A 16,162-nucleotide genomic window follows, 5' to 3' on the forward strand; every position below is an offset into this window, starting at 1 on the left:
CAAGTCTAGCCATTGCTTTTTCGAACTTCAAGTTGATAGTATCGATATGGGAGCTTAGTTGGGCACCTAATTGAGTAACGGCGTCCACTTCGTGCTTTCCTCCTCTAGTAGCCTTGCGAGGTCTACTATATTGTGAATTGTGGATTGCCATCTCTTCAATTTTGCTCCAAGTTTGGTTGTCATCAACCTCGGTGAATATCCCATTCGATCCCATATTAAGGATATTTCTTGAGTCTTCATAAAGACCATTCCAAAATTGTTGAACCAAGAACCATTCGCTAAGTCCATGATGAGGACATGAGCGACAAATTCCTTTGAAACGCTCCCAAGCTTCATACAAAGATTCTTCATCCCTTTGCTTAAAACCCGTAATTTGAGCTCTTAGCATGTTAGTCTTTTCCGGTGGGTAGAATTTTTTGTAGAAAGCTAGAGCCAACTTCTTCCAAGAATCAATTCCGAGAGTAGCCTTATCAAGGCCTTTCAACCATTGTTTGGCGGTGCCAATTAGAGAAAATGGAAATAAGACCCATCTAATTTGGTCTTGAGTTACACCGGTTTGTGAGATCGCATCACAATAGTCACAAAAAGCCTCCATATGAGAGTGAGGGTCTTCACTAGGCATCCCCCCAAATTGGCTTCTTTCAACTAATTGGATAAAGGCGGATTTGGCAATGAAATTTCCGGTGAGATGTTGTGGGGTAGGAGTACCATTTGGTAGGTTCTCCTCGGTGGGTACGGAGTGTGACGAGAATTTAGGCATTGTAGGTGGATTTTGTGGGGTAATGTGTAATGGGTTTTCTTCTCCTTCTATTGCGAAAGGATTGACAAACTCACTAGTGGGTTGGACAACTTCACTTCCTCTCAAATTCCTCCTAACAAGTCTCCTATTGTTCGTCAAGGTTCTTTCGATTTCACGGTCAAAAGGTAGCAAATCACTTTGTAACCTTCTAGACATGCAAAATATCAAACAACTCGAAAATAATTAGAACAAACCTTGAGGAGTTTTACTTCCCCAAGGTGAAGAAAGACACAACTAATTAACAAAAAAGAAATCTAAATCAAACAAACACCGTCCCCGGCAACGGCGCCATTTTTAATGCGTTCCCGCTCGTGTTCACAAATTAAGATGTGGTCGTTGGTCACGGTCGAATCAAAACACAATTTATAACTTCACACACAACTCTACAATAAGTAAAGAGGTAAGTAAAGGTCGGATCCGAAGGGACGGGAGTTGAAATGAGATTTCTATTGAAACTAGTGGTGTCTAAGGGGTGTCACAAATTGGGTTGATGTAGAAGGTCACTAAACTAGAATAGCAATGAAAATAAACAAGCAAGATGAATTAAAAGGGTGTAAACAATTGATTAAAAAGCACTATGGTGTCATGGGATCATAGGGGAGTCATGGGATATGATCATACAAACATGTTCTCAAATTATAAGCAAGCAATTATTGTTGTGATGGATTGAGTTGGGTTATATCTTACAATCCTAGGAAAGTTTGGGTCCCGGAGCCGAATCGATTAGATTGTACAACACCTACAAGTCGACTTAATCTTCCCTACTCAACAACATGCATGGTCTAATGAGACTCGAGTTGGGTTATGTCTTACAAGTCTCATTGAAAAGATAGGAGATGATAGTAAATGCAAGGATTCATAGGCTTAGCATTTCATCAAACATAACATGTGCATGAGTTGAGATCAAAACAAGCAAGCAAATAAACCATGAAAGCATATTAATTTAAGCATGAATCATTCCCCATGTTTGTTTCCCCTAATCACCCATTTAACCCTAGCTAAAAGACTACTCACTCATTATCATGTTGATCATGCTAGCAAGGTTGTCAATCATACCAACAAAATGAAACATGATGAATAAATGAAAGTAATTAACAATAATTAAAAAGGGATTAAGAGATTAGACCTACTAATGATTCCAATAATAAAGCAAAGATAATAGAAGTACTTGATGATTGATTGAGAGGTTGTCAATCCCCCAATAATACCCAAATAATCTTCAATTACCCAAAATAAAGGACGAACAAGAGAGAGATTAAGGAACTAAGACTTGGATTAAAACTTGATTAATACTTGATTACAATATTAAAGAGAGATTTGATTGATATTAACTACACTAATTATTGATAAGAAGAACATGCTCCTCTAATTAGACTAATGGGGTATTTATAGTGAAAATTAGGGAGGATGCATTAGGTTAACTAAGAGCTTTAAATGACGATTAAGTCCCTACTTAGGGAGACTCAGGTCTTTTTCGAAGGAAGGGAGTCTTTCTTTGTAGCTTGGAGAAGAAATCGTGCTGTAGAGGAATCCGGGCGGATTAGGGTCGGGAAGGGCGGATTCTGGCGTTTGAATCCGAGCGGATTCAGTTGAATCCGGGCGGATTGTGGAGGTGGAATCCGAGCGGATTGTGGCAAAGACGCTCGGATTGTGCTGCTGCGGGACGGACGGATTGGTGACAATCCGCTCGGATTGTCAGTCAGCAACAATTCTTCTTCTTTTCTTCCCTTTTCTTCATAAATTCCTTGGGGATTTCCTTGGAGACTCAAGGATCTTTTCTCAACATTGCTCTTCTACTATAATATGTACAAAGGCCTTCTAATCTTGTCTCTCCTTGATGCTTGGTCATTGGATTCGATCAATTTAGCCTTGTTTTGCCTCGAAAATGCAAGATTCTTACTCCTTTCCTACCAAGGGATCAAAATCTCAAAGAATATGCAAAACAAAGAACTAAAGATAGTAAATGACCCAAATATGCACTAAAAAGCATGGAAACGAGGCTAATTCGGGGATTAAATGTGCACTAATTATGGTCACATCAAATACCCCAATCATTTCTCAATTCTTGATTGAAAATCGCATTTAGAAACTAGTTTTGACTAGTGTCCCAAACCATTTGATTGAGAATCTTTGGTTTATGCGAATCTTGTATTCAAAGCAAGATAATTCATGTTTTGTCCTTCAAAAGATTATGAATAAAGCAAGATATTCGCCCTAATTACACCTTGAAGTGTATGGTCGAATAAAATTTCAATCTAAGAAGGTTATTACTTCTTCATCTCTTTTACCAACGAACCAGGTAGATACTTGGTGTCCGCTTAATGAGGTAAGAAGAGAAATTCTTTGAATAAGTTCAATGAATTCTTATTATGAAGTATAAAAACCAAAGTATTAGTACTTTATTGAAATAGAGAACAATAAAGTGATGACTTTTATCTGCACCAAAAGAGAGTGATATGGTATCACAAGTTAACTTTCAATACGATATGATTGAATCTTTACTATAAAGTTGGAAGTAGTTTCTATCACAATTTGTCTAGTATTTATTTATTCCACTAAAACAAAACATAGTTAAAGCAATCAAATACCATTCATATATGATATGATTAGGCATGGTACCTAAGTTGTAGCTTGTTTCGGAAGAAAGCATATGGCTTTGTAACCCAACTATTATGAGAACAACAGGTTTGTGGCATGTGATACTGTGTATTAAAGAAAAGAGGATTATTTCTTAAAGACAGAGTGGGAGAAAATGTTCAAGAGCCACAAAATGAGAATAAGACGTAGGAAGATGTTCCTTCTTGGTCAAAATCAGTAATCATTTCTTCAAAACCTAAAGTAGACAGGAGTCATGTTACCTTTTGAAAGTAATAAACCTGTAACTTATTAATATGCTTTATCTAGTTTCAACTCCGCAAAAGTACGAAATGAGCATAAACATGAAAATGTTTATTTAGCTTGGTTGATTGTTGGCAAAGAGTTTTGCACGCAACAACAACGGCTCATTGAATTCAGATATAATTTGACAATTGGATTTTAAATTCATCTTGCATGAGTTTTTGAAAATCGCAACTATCCTAAGGTAGGATGAAAACTTAAAGCAAAGTTTTAAGTAGAAGTTAAGGAGTTGAATTGTATGTTTTGATCATGTGATAAACATTTCTCGAATTAGCGAGTAGTTCCGTTTATACATGGAGTTTAGTGGGAGTAATGTGGTGTTACTATTCTTATACGTAAGGGACATATTGATCATTGTGAATGATGGAAGACTTAGAAGAAGAATAATACATCTCTAAGGTATCCAGACCTATAAAGATAGTTCTAAGAGGATATTAGCGTTAAATGAATATTCTTATGTTAATAAGAAATCTTGACAAGTTCAAAAGTACTGAACATATAGAAATTGAATCCACATGCTTCCGCTGCGGGATTATTCATTACGCTAAGATGTATCACCATTATTAAACTTCGTATACTTGGAGTATGACGAGAAGTTATAAATCGAATCTTTGAGAGAAGTCTCTATATAGCCACATAGTTCATTAGTTAGTACTCAGGAAGTACTAAAGACATGAAGCTAAGCATTTAGAATTGAGATAGATTTATGTGCAAGGAGTTACACAAAAACCATATTCTAAACACATAAGGATGGTTAGAGAACCATCTTGGCTATATTATTTAAGGAAGATATCTGCTAGAACATCCTAGCAGTTGAACAATGAGTAATACACAACGAAAATTGAGTACACTTGTAATAATGAGATATGCATGAAGGAAGGGATGATATTAGGATTCGGTTTTATGAATTGGAGGAACTATGGTAGTTCGTTCCAATTACCGAAGGTCCTATCCCTACACACTGTAAGGACAGTGGGAGCTATCCCAAGGCAAGAGAGCCTATGTCTAGATTGGATCTAGACACATACTCAAGGCTTTTGTAATGAAGATTATACATAGCAAAGGGAAAAAGTATATAGCAAGGTTAGGAAAGTGCAAAGTGTTGCTAAAACTTGCTAACCAAGACCTTTTCATAGGCAAAGCATGATAAGTCATGCCATTTCAATTGAGTTGAGATATATAGTTATATACAATATTAAGTATGGATTATAGATTATGTAGTAATTGATATGGTATCAATTTTACACATGTAATAATGCACTCATCGTTTGAGTTTTATTTAAAACTCTTTTCTTATAATATTTTGTTTTCTAAATAGGTTGTCGAGACAATATTGAACCCTATTAAAGTGAACTGGATTAACATAGTATTGGCCCCTAGTTGCTTATATGAAGTGACGTCTCGAAGTGACTAGAGTGTGATGCGATTGATTGCAAGTTCAAGTGCCATAGAGTCATATGAGATGTCTAGTCGATCACATAGACAGACTTTATTGGACACTCTGTCGGGCAGTGACCGCTTATAGAGTTATGGTAATTTTTATAAAGCCTGGTCGTGGCGAGAGCTATTATAGTATTCTTTTGAGTCAATTCTTTGACTAAAGACTATTCGCCCAAGTCGGCACAGTTTCTGATTGACTTTGATTTTTGCCCTAAGCCATTCTGTCAAAAGGGGTGAGTGTGCATCTTTTGGGTCATGATGAACGGTAGGTGTACGAAGGGAATAGTGCGATAGGAATTGTCCATCCCCTTGTCAGGGTTATCTAAAAATCTCAGGGCCACTCGAGAAGTAGTGAACTGAAAATGCGTGGCCACGCTCGGAAGGTATCTACGGTAGATAATTCCGGTCAAACAGTTACTCTCCAGATCGAGGAAACCACTCAAGATATGATCAAATGCAAGTACGTCCTGCAAGACACCTTGCATTGAGTGTAAGATAGTAATAGGACAAGAGAATTGGTGACGCACACTTGTCTCGGACAAGTGGGAGATTGTTGGAGTAAGTGTCCTCAACAATAGTGCGATCACATGATTAAACATCATAATTAAATCTCATAATAAGAATACATAAGGGATGATTCATTATATAGTCAACTGATCAACATTAATTGGTAATGATTAGCTAACTAGATTTTAACATTACTGTAACGACAGTGGTGATCAATTGATCCCTTAAGGTCTTACCTATAGGACAATTCCATTAATAGATAAGTTGATTAATTGTATGACGATACAAGTTAATCAATTCCTTAAAATTGAACAATTCATTTGTGAGTCAGAATTTTTATATCTTATTGTAATTTAATTAAATAAGATTTATTTTAGTAATAAAAAGATTTTATTACTAAAATTGATTATTGTTTACGAAACAATTAGGATAAGAATGAATGGTTAAATATAATTATAAAATGTTGTGAATTATATTATCATGTCCCATTTTATACTATGTAATTGTGAATTACTAGACAATTTGTTATATGTAATTTAATTAATTTGTATAATGATATTTAATATGTTAAATATTGACGTGGAGTGATGTCGTCGGGTCACATCCAATCAAACACATTTATAATACTCAACAAACAACTAGTTAGCGGTAAGTCGAGGTCGATCCATGGGACGGTGTGCTTTGGGTTCTAAGTCTATCTTTCTCAATTTATGCTAGTGTCACAATTGATGGGGTTTGTAGTTGTGTTCTAGGCTAATGCAAGCAATAAAGTATAACAAGCAATGAAAGGAAGGAATGTAAACAAATGATTGAAAGTGCTAGGATATCATGGGGTCATAGGGGATTCATGGTGTTGATCATACAAACATGTTTACAAAGTTGGAAGCAATTAATGTTGTGGAGAAACCGAGTTGGTTTATGTCTTACGGTTCTTAGGAAGAGTTGGGTCCCGGAGCCGAATCGATTGGATTGTACAACACCTACAAGTCGACTTACTTTCCTCCTAATCAACTTCTATGCATGGTCTAACAAGACTCGAGTTGGTTTATATCTTACAAGTCAAGTTGAGTAGATAAGAGATGGTTGTAAATGCAAGGATTCATAGGCTTAGCATTTCATCAAACATAACATATGCATAAAGTTGACATCACAACAAGCAAGCAATTTGATTATGAAAACATATTAGATTAAGCATGAATCAATCCCATGTTGATTTTCCCTAATTACCCATTAATCCTAGCTAGGAGACTACTCACTCATTACCAAGCTTAGCATGTTAACAAGGTTGTCAATCATATTAACAAGGTAAAACATGATGAACAAGTAAGAAAGATTAACAATAATTAAAACAAGGATTAAGAGCATTATACCTATGGAGATTCCAAGTAATAATGCAAAGAATAATAGAAGAAACTTGATTGATTGATGGAAGGTTGTCAATCTCCCAATAATAACCCAATAATCTTCAATTACCCAAAAGTAACAAACTTGAACAATAATTAAGGAAAGATTAATGTGTAATTTGTGGAAAGATTAAATGATAATCTATTCTAATCTACTCCTAATCTAATCCAAGGAAGGATTGATTTAACCTAAGAGAGCCCCTTATTGATTACTACAAATGGGGTATTTATAGTGGAAATTAGGTGGATGCATTAGGGTTAACTAAGGGCTAAACTAGTAATTACACTTTTGGGTTTTGAGCAGGGAGACGCCGGTATTTCTCGAAGGAAGGGCTTCTTTCTTTGGAGCTTGAAGGAACGAATCCTTCGCTGGGCTGGAATCCGGGCGTATTGGTGTCGGGACGAGCGGATTGTAGCAGGGGAAGACGGGCTTCTTCGTGGGAATCCGCTCGGATTCTTTGGAAGAATCCGGGCATCTTGTGGGTGGTACGCACGGGTTGTATAAGCAGGACGGGCGGCTTCGTGGGAATCCGCTCGGCCCCTGTCACAACATCCTTTCTCTTTACTTTTCCTTTTATTCTTAACGGGTTGGTCTTTAGTTCTTGCTTCCTCTTCATACTAGTCCATCGAATATCGTCAAATAGCTTCCGAATACGCACGAAAGACGGGAATTTCCGCCTTATTATCTTCTTTCCTACAAAACATATAGAATGCGATAGAAAAGCAAATAGGAAGGTTTTGACGGATAAAATGGCAATAGAATGTTATAATAGTATGCAAAATAGGCTCAATTAGGGGACTAAATGTGCGCAAATAATGTTCACATCAAACAACCCCAAACCGAACCTTTACTCGTCCCGAGTAAAGAGGTGACAAAAGCTAGACCTTTATTTAAACTAACCTACTAATATAACCGATATGAGACAATTAGCGGGTCTCACTCCGCCCCTTCAACTCACAACAAGACAACCATGAGGTAGGATGCCTTCTTGCAAGGCAAGGTGGGTCTTGCCAAAATGGCGACACATCCAATCATTAAAGCACACAAGATCAAGTAATGGATGCATCTACAAAAGAAAAGCCACTTTCCTCATCTTAGTGGCGGAAATTATCTACAAGGGAAGCAATTCAAGGGTACACACTCCTTCATAGATATGGTTTCTTCAAACTACTAAGCCTAGAAGGATACCAATAAATCACCTCCAAGTTGTGTCAAGCTAGGGTACCTTTGTCCTCAATCGTTAAATGCTTTTGTCAAGAATAGATTCCCTATGGTGTTAGAAACACTGGAGGATCGCGGAATTCCCCCTCTTGCCTAGACAAGAAGAAGGGTCATCCCCTCTCTACCATGCACAAAAATGGATACGGTGGATAAAGGGATCGATAGATATTTGAGTTTCACTTTGGGAGTTTGCTTTGTTGTTTTTGTTTTCCCCCCAATTTCTTGTGGCATTGATGTGACCATAATTAGCGCACATTTAGTCCCCGAATTGGCCTTGTTCCCATGCTTTTTAGTGCATATTTGGGTCATTTACTATCTTTAGTTCTTTGTTTTCCATATTCTTTGAGATTTTGATCCCTTGGTAGGAAAGGAGTAAGAATCTTGCATTTTCGAGGCAAAACAAGGCTAATTTGATCGAATCCAATGACCAAGCATCAAGGAGAGACAAGATTAGAAGGCCTTTGTACATATGATAGTAGATGAGCAATGTTGAGAAAAGATCCTTGAGTCCCCAAGGAAATCCCCAAGGAATTTATGAAGAAAAGGGAAGAAAAGAAGAAGATGTGTTGCTGAGTGACAATCCGAGCGGATTGTCACCAATCCGTCCGTCCCACAGCTGCACAATCCGAGCGGCTTTGCTCTATTCCGCTCGGATTCCACCTCCACAATCCGCCCGGATACCCTTGAATCCGCTCGGACCCCATCGCCAGAATCCGGCCGTCCCGACCTTATTCCGCCCGGATTCCAGCACAGCACGATTTCCTCTTCTCCAAGCTACAAAGAAATAAGCCCTTGTCTCAAAAAATACCGGGTCCTCCTTGCTCAATCTAAAAAGTGTAATTACTAGTTTAGCCCTTAGTTAACCCTAATGCATCCTCCCTAATTTTCACTATAAATACCCCATTAGTCTAAATTAGAGGAGCATGTTCTTCTTATCAATAATTAGTATAGTTAATATCAATCAAATCTCTCTTTAATATTGTAATCAAGTATCAATCAAGTTTTAATCCAAGTTTTAGTTCTTTAATCTCTCTCTTGTTCATCCTTTATTTTGGGTAATTGAAGATTATTTGGGTTATTATTGGGGGATTGACAACCTCTCAATCAAACATCAACTACTTCTATTATCTTTGCTATATTATTGGAATCATTAGTAGGTATAATCTCTTAATCCCTTTTTAATTATTGTTAATTACTTTCATTTATTCACCATGTTTCATTTTGTTGGTATGATTGACAACCTTGCTAGCATGATTAACATGATAATGAGTGAGTAGTCTCTTAGCTAGGGTTAAATGGGTGATTAGGGGAAACCAACATGGGGAATGATTCATGCTTAAATTAATATGCTTTCATGGTTTATTTGCTTGCTTGTTTTGATCTCAACTCATGCACATGTTATGTTTGATGAAATGCTAAGCCTATGAATTCTTGCATTTACTATCATCACCTATCTTTTCAATGAGACTTGTAAGACATAACTCAACTCTAGTCTCATTAGACCATGCATGTTGTTGAGTAGGGAAGATTAAGTCGACTTGTAGGTGTTGTACAATCTAATCGATTCGGCTCCGGGACCCAAACTTTCCTAGGATTGTAAGATATAACCCAACTCAATCCATCACAACAATAATTGCTTGCTTATAATTTGAGAACATGTTTGTATGATCATATCCCATGATTCCCCTATGATCCCATGACACCCTAGTGCTCTTAATCAATTGTTTACACCCCTTTAATTCATCTTGCTTGTTTAATTTCATTGCTATTTTAGTTTAGTGACCTTCTACATCAACCCAAATTGTGACACCCCTTAGACACCACTAGTTGCAATAGAAATCTCATTTCAACTCCCGTCCCTTGGGATCCGACCTTTACTTACCTCTTTACTAATTGTAGAGTTGTTTGTGAAGTTATAAATTGTGTTTTGATTCGACCGTGACCCAACGACCATATCCTTAATTGTGACATAAGCGAAACCGCATCAAAAAATGGCGCCGTTGCCGGGGACGGTGTTTGTTTGATTTAGATTTCTTTTTATTGTTATTAGTTGTGTCTTTCTTTACCTTGGGGAAATAAAACTCCTCAAGGTTTGTTCTAATTGTTTTCGAGTTGTTTGATATTTTGCATGTCTAGAAGGTCACAAGGCGACTTGCTACCTTTTGACCGTGAAATCGAAAGAACCTTGATGAACAACAGGAGACTTGTTAGGAGGAATTTGAGAGGTGTTAGTGAAGTTGTTCAACCCACTAGTGAGTTTGTCAATCCTTTCGCAATAGAAATTGAAGATAACCCATTACACAATACCCCACAAAATCCACCTACAATGCCTAAATTCTCGTCACACTCCGTACCCACCGAGGAGAACCTACCCAATGGTACTCCTACACCACAACATCTAACCGGAAATTTTATTGCCAAATCCGCCTTTATCCAATTAGTCGAAAGAAGCCAATTTGGGGGGATGCCTAGTGAAGACCCTCATTCTCATTTGGAGGCCTTTTGTGACTATTGTGATGCGATCTCACAAACCGGTGTAACTCAAGACCAAATTAGATGGGTCTTATTTCCATTTTCTCTAATTGGCACCGCCAAACAATGGTTGAAAGGCCTTGATAAGGCTACTCTCGGAATAGACTCTTGGAAGAAGTTGGCTCTAGCTTTCTACAAAAAATTCTACCCACCGGAAAAGACTAACATGCTAAGAGCTCAAATTACGGGTTTTAAGCAAAGGGACGAAGAATATTTGTATGAAGCTTGGGAGCGTTTCAAAGGAATTTATCGCTCATGTCCTCATCTTGGACTTAGCGAATGGTTCTTGGTTCAACAGTTTTGGAACGGTCTTTATGAAGACTCAAGAAATATCCTTAATATGGGATCGAATGGGATGTTCACCGAGGTTGATGACAACTAAACTTGGAGCAAAATTGAAGAGATGGCAATCCACAATTCACAATATAGTAGGCCTCGCAAGGCTACTAGAGGAGGAAAGCACGAAGTTGACGTCGTTACTCAATTAGGTGCCCAACTAAGCTCCCATGTCGATACTATCAACTTGAAGTTCGAAAAAGCAATGGCTAGACTTGAAGAAGTCTCAAAATCATCCAAGCATCATGTCAATGCCATGACGACATCTTCATCAATCCCAAGTGGGATATGTGAGAATTGTGGAACTTTCATGACCCAAGTGAGTGTAGAGGAACAACCGAACAAGTTAATGCTTTCCAAGCATATAAAAGTGGTACCCCTTATTCAAATTTTTACAATGAGAATACCAAGTTCCATCCAAATCTCTCATACAAAAGCCAAAATGTTCAAAATCCTCAAACAACATACACTCCACCACCCATGAGAAATCAAAACCAAAGACCCTTTTACAACCAAAACCAAAGTTATCAAAATCAAAATCCATACAATCAACAACATGACCAAGGTTTGGATGTCCAAAAAGCGGTCCTCCAAATGCAAAAGAATCAACAAGAGTTTTTCACTCAAATGCAAAAAGATAGTCAAGCAAAGGAAATCACCATCAACAACATTCTAGCTCACACCAAGATGTTGGAAACCCAATTGACTCAACTAGCATCTTCAAGCTCACAAAGACAAAAGGGGCAATTACCACCTCAAAGTAATCCCCCAAGACATGAAACGGTTAGTGCTATTCACTTGAGGAGTGGCACAAGGTATGAAGCACCGAAGAAGCAAGTTGAGGATGAAGTTGTGGAAGCTAGTGAAAAGGAAGAAGTTGTGCAAAACTCCAAGGTTGGAGAACAATCAAAAGAAGAAGTTTCAAAAAAGAATGAAGACAAGCTCAAGGAGAAGGAGCCCATTGTGATTAGACTTCCTTTTCCAAGTCGTCAAGCCAAGCCCAAATTTGATGATCAACTTGGAAAGTTTATGGAAATTGTGAAGAATTTGGAAGTCTCGATTCCTTTCACGGAATTAATCGTCACGTACCGGCCTATGCGAAATACATGAAAGATATCCTCACAAAGAAGAAGTCAATCCGGAAACTTGAGACTATCGCCTTCACTAAGGTGAGTAGTGCAATACATCAAGGGAGTTCACCTCCAAAACTAAAGGATCCGGGAAGCTTCTCAATACCGTGTACCATTGGCGACACAACTATCAACAAAGCCTTATGTGATCTAGGGGCTAGTGTGAGTGTTATGCCGTACTCGGTGAGTAAAAGGTTGGGGATGGGAGAGCTTAAATGCACCAACATCACACTCCAAATGGCCGATAGATCGACGAAGACACCATTAGGGATATGGGAAGATGTCCCCGTGCGAATTGGGAAGTTTTTCATCCCGGTGGACTTTGTCATTGTTGATATGGAGGAAGATTCCAACATTCCGATCATTCTAGGAAGACCTTTCCTACACACCGCGGGTGCGGTGATTGATGTGAAACATGGTGAGCTCACTCTAGAAGTGGGAGATGAAAGTATAACTTTTAATCTTGACAAGACTATGAGAGCTCCCCATTTGCATGAGCCATGTTTTATGATTGATCATTATTGTCGAAAGGATAAAAGGAAGAAGTCGGAACTCCAATGGAAAAAGAAAATTGAAGATGCTCCATTCAAAGAGCAAGTGAATTGTGACAAGGAGAGCTTGCAAAGCTTTCAAAGCTCAATCAAGGAAGAAGAAGATGGCCTCATTGGCCAAGGGAAGAAATTGGAAGAGTTGTCCCCATCAAAACAAGAAATTTTCAATGATCAACTTAATGAAGTTTGTGGTCTTTGGGACGACGAATTTGAAGGGATTTTTAATCCCTATATTGGACATGCTATTGATCAAAATCGACAACAAGGACCAAGGTCTATTGAAGACCTCTACCATGATAATGAACAAGCTTTCGATTACTTCTTCAAGGTGTTGAGCAACATCAACAACACCTTGAACATGCCCCCTTGACATCTCATCAAGAATGAGAGTTTGGTGGAGTCCTCCCTAAACCACCACTTGTAAATATTTCTAACTCCCTAACTCGCATTTCAATTCTTGTATTGCATTTTTTGTCATCTTTGGATTTACTTTATTTACTTTGATCAAGATAATTGTCATGTTTGAGAGAAGTGAGGGAGGGACTAACAATTTCAATTGATGTGTAGTGCCTTACCTTAGTGTGGGGATGACAATTGCCTAGGCTATCCATTGCCTTAGTAGTGCCCCCACAATGAAGAACACAAGAGTTGAAGAAAGAATAGAAGAATGATAAGGGAAATGCTTTGTCCACGGATGGAACTGAATCCGTGTACACAGGGGAAGAATCCGAGCGGATTGTACAGAATCCGCCCGTCTCAGGAAATCCGAGCGTACTGCAGCAAATCCGCCCGTCCTGAACTGAGCTGATTTTTGAAAATTTTTGACTGTAAGAGAATCCGAGCGTCCTGAGCAGGAATCCGCCCGTCTTGAAGAATCCGCCCGTCTTGAAACAAAGACGTCCGTCTTTGCAGCTGAGGAAAACAAGAAAAATTTCCTGGACTGAAATCTGTCCGTCTTCAGTCAAATCCGCCCGTCCCGTGTCAAGCAAATCCGAGCGTCTTCCACCGAATCCGCCCGTCTTTAGGCGAGTTTTGTAAAGCCCAGAAAGAGCAGAATCCGCACGGATTAGGCAGAATCCGCACGGATTGCCCCTGCAGTTCGAAAATTTTCGGTCTCTATAAAACCCCCCCTTCATTCATTCATTCATAAACACTACCCACAACATCAAAACTCTCATTCTCTCCATCACAAAAACAAAATCCCTCAACAACATTCACCAAAATCAAATCAAATCATCATCCTAACAACAAATTAATCACTCCTCCTTCATCAAAAATCAAAACCAAGCACAAGTCTTCAACCTTTGAGTCGATTTTTGAATTTATAAAGGCAAAGCCTTTCACCTTTAGATCGACTTGGGTATACTACAAATTGAAGATTTTTCATTCTTTTCTTGGTTAGTTCATCAATGGCAAGGACTAAGGGACCAACAAAGGCAACAAAGGCTAAGGCACTCTCACAAAGGCAAAAGGCCCTTCAAACAAAGAAAGCATTGGCTATGGTGGTAGCAACACCAAACTTGGAAGTGCAACAACAACAACAACCTTCTATGGGAACAACAACACCTTCTACTCCGGAAATCGATCAACTTTTGCATTATCCGGAGGTAACTTTTATTTCCGATACCCATAGAAATACCTTTGTCAAGTTTGCTATGAAGTCAATAAAATCCACCAAATTCATATGTGAAGATACCTTAGAAAAATTGGGTGTCTTAGAGCAAACTAGAGCCTTTTTCAATGCCATGGGGTTGAAGAAATTGTTTGAAACAAAGGCATTGACATACCCCTCCCTTACCTTGGAATTTTTAAGTTCTTTGAAAGTCACCAAAGTTGAGAATAGGGAAAATCTCGAGTTTCGTCTAGCTAATGTTAGTAGACGCATTTCCTTTAGGGAATTGAGTGGAATTTTGGGTCTTAGTGATGAACCGCGATATTTCAAGAATTATGGAAAGTATGACCCCGACCCTCTTTGGGAGGCGATTTCCGGAAGGAAATTTGAGAGCTTTCATGCGAGTCGTGCTCTTTTAGTCCACCATCCGGGCATAAGAGTATGGCACAAGGTCATGAGAAACACCATAATTGCAAGGAAAGATACCAACCATTTCACCAAACTTGATTTTATTCTTCTTGAGTCGGCTTTGAACATTGGAAGAGTACACACCAAGCCTTACAAATCTTTGAGGCTCTTGGTAGATAGATGGCTCAACATTGATTGTGGGAAGAAGGGCAATACCGTTATTGTCAATGGCGGCCTAGTCACTATCCTAGCTAAGCACTTTGATCCTAACTTCAATAAGGATAACAAGTACAAAGCAAAGGAGGGTGGCCATCTTATTGATATGCATACTATAATACACAAGTACAAGTGGGTTGCCCATAACCACCTTGACACTAAGTATGGATGGCTCACTAGTGAAGCTAGATCGTTCAGCTTGCCTTCGAAGATTTGTCGTCTAAGCGTCCAGCGGACCAATTATCTACTTCCCCTTTCCAAAGAAGCCGAGTATATTATTAAACAACAAAAGGGTGATCTTGAAGTACCCTCCTCTTCCATTGTCATACCACCTTACCCTTTTGAGTATGAAGAGTTCAAGCCGGAAGGAGTTGAAGCTAGAAAAGATTATGTGACTCTTCTCATGCAAGCAATGCACAAGCAAGCCTTTGAAGATCGGAAAAATGCTTACTTGGCTCAATATCCACCCCTCCTACACTTAGCTAGGCAAGGACTACTTGATCCATCTTGTCCTTTGCCTAGTTGGGCGGATAGAGAAGTCCTATTTCCGGGTGCATCTAGGGTCATTTTGGGTGACAATGAGGTTGTTGGTAATGATGAAGAAGTTGATGATAACATTGATGAAGAGGCAAGTGAAGAAGAAGGAGAGGATGGTGAAGAAGATGATGAGGAAGATGAGGAAGAAAGTGAAGAAGCAAATGACAAGGGAAGTGGCAATGTGACCACTTCTAATGAGGAAAGTGATGATGATGATAGCATGATGGAAGATTAGCAAGCCTTGGAGACTCCTACACTCTCATGGTTTGTCTATTTCTCTCTTTGTTTTAATTATAATTTTGATCATTATTGGAGTAGTCCTAGCACCATAGAGGACTCACGCCTCGGTACCATTGAGGTGTTCTTATTCTATTGTTCCCATTTTGCAAAATCCAAAATGACAAAATAGTTTCATGCATTGCATAGTGTGTGCATGAACTACACCCATCCTTGGACATTAGACATTGTGTCTCACTCGGTTTGGGGAAGTTAATGCATACGCAACGGGAGGTAATCTAAATTATCCTCTCCGTCATAACAAAAACCATGCATCATGTAGTGTAGCTTAGTG

At 38.7% G+C, this 16,162-nt stretch overlaps 2 non-coding genes across 2 annotated transcripts; one reads left to right on the top strand and one right to left on the bottom strand.

Moving 5' to 3' along the window:
- Positions 1 to 281: 281 nt before the first annotated feature.
- Positions 282 to 388, top strand: LOC141604327 (small nucleolar RNA R71). The gene has a single exon (XR_012526031.1). It is a non-coding gene; the product is annotated as a small nucleolar RNA R71 (small nucleolar RNA).
- A 10,579-nt stretch (positions 389 to 10,967) lies between these two features.
- LOC141603081 (small nucleolar RNA R71) lies at positions 10,968 to 11,074 on the bottom strand. The gene has a single exon (XR_012524977.1). It is a non-coding gene; the product is annotated as a small nucleolar RNA R71 (small nucleolar RNA).
- Positions 11,075 to 16,162: the final 5,088 nt, after the last annotated feature.

Source organism: Silene latifolia, chromosome 9 (genome assembly GCF_048544455.1).
Source record: "Silene latifolia isolate original U9 population chromosome 9, ASM4854445v1, whole genome shotgun sequence".
Classification (NCBI taxonomy): domain Eukaryota; kingdom Viridiplantae; phylum Streptophyta; class Magnoliopsida; order Caryophyllales; family Caryophyllaceae; genus Silene; species Silene latifolia.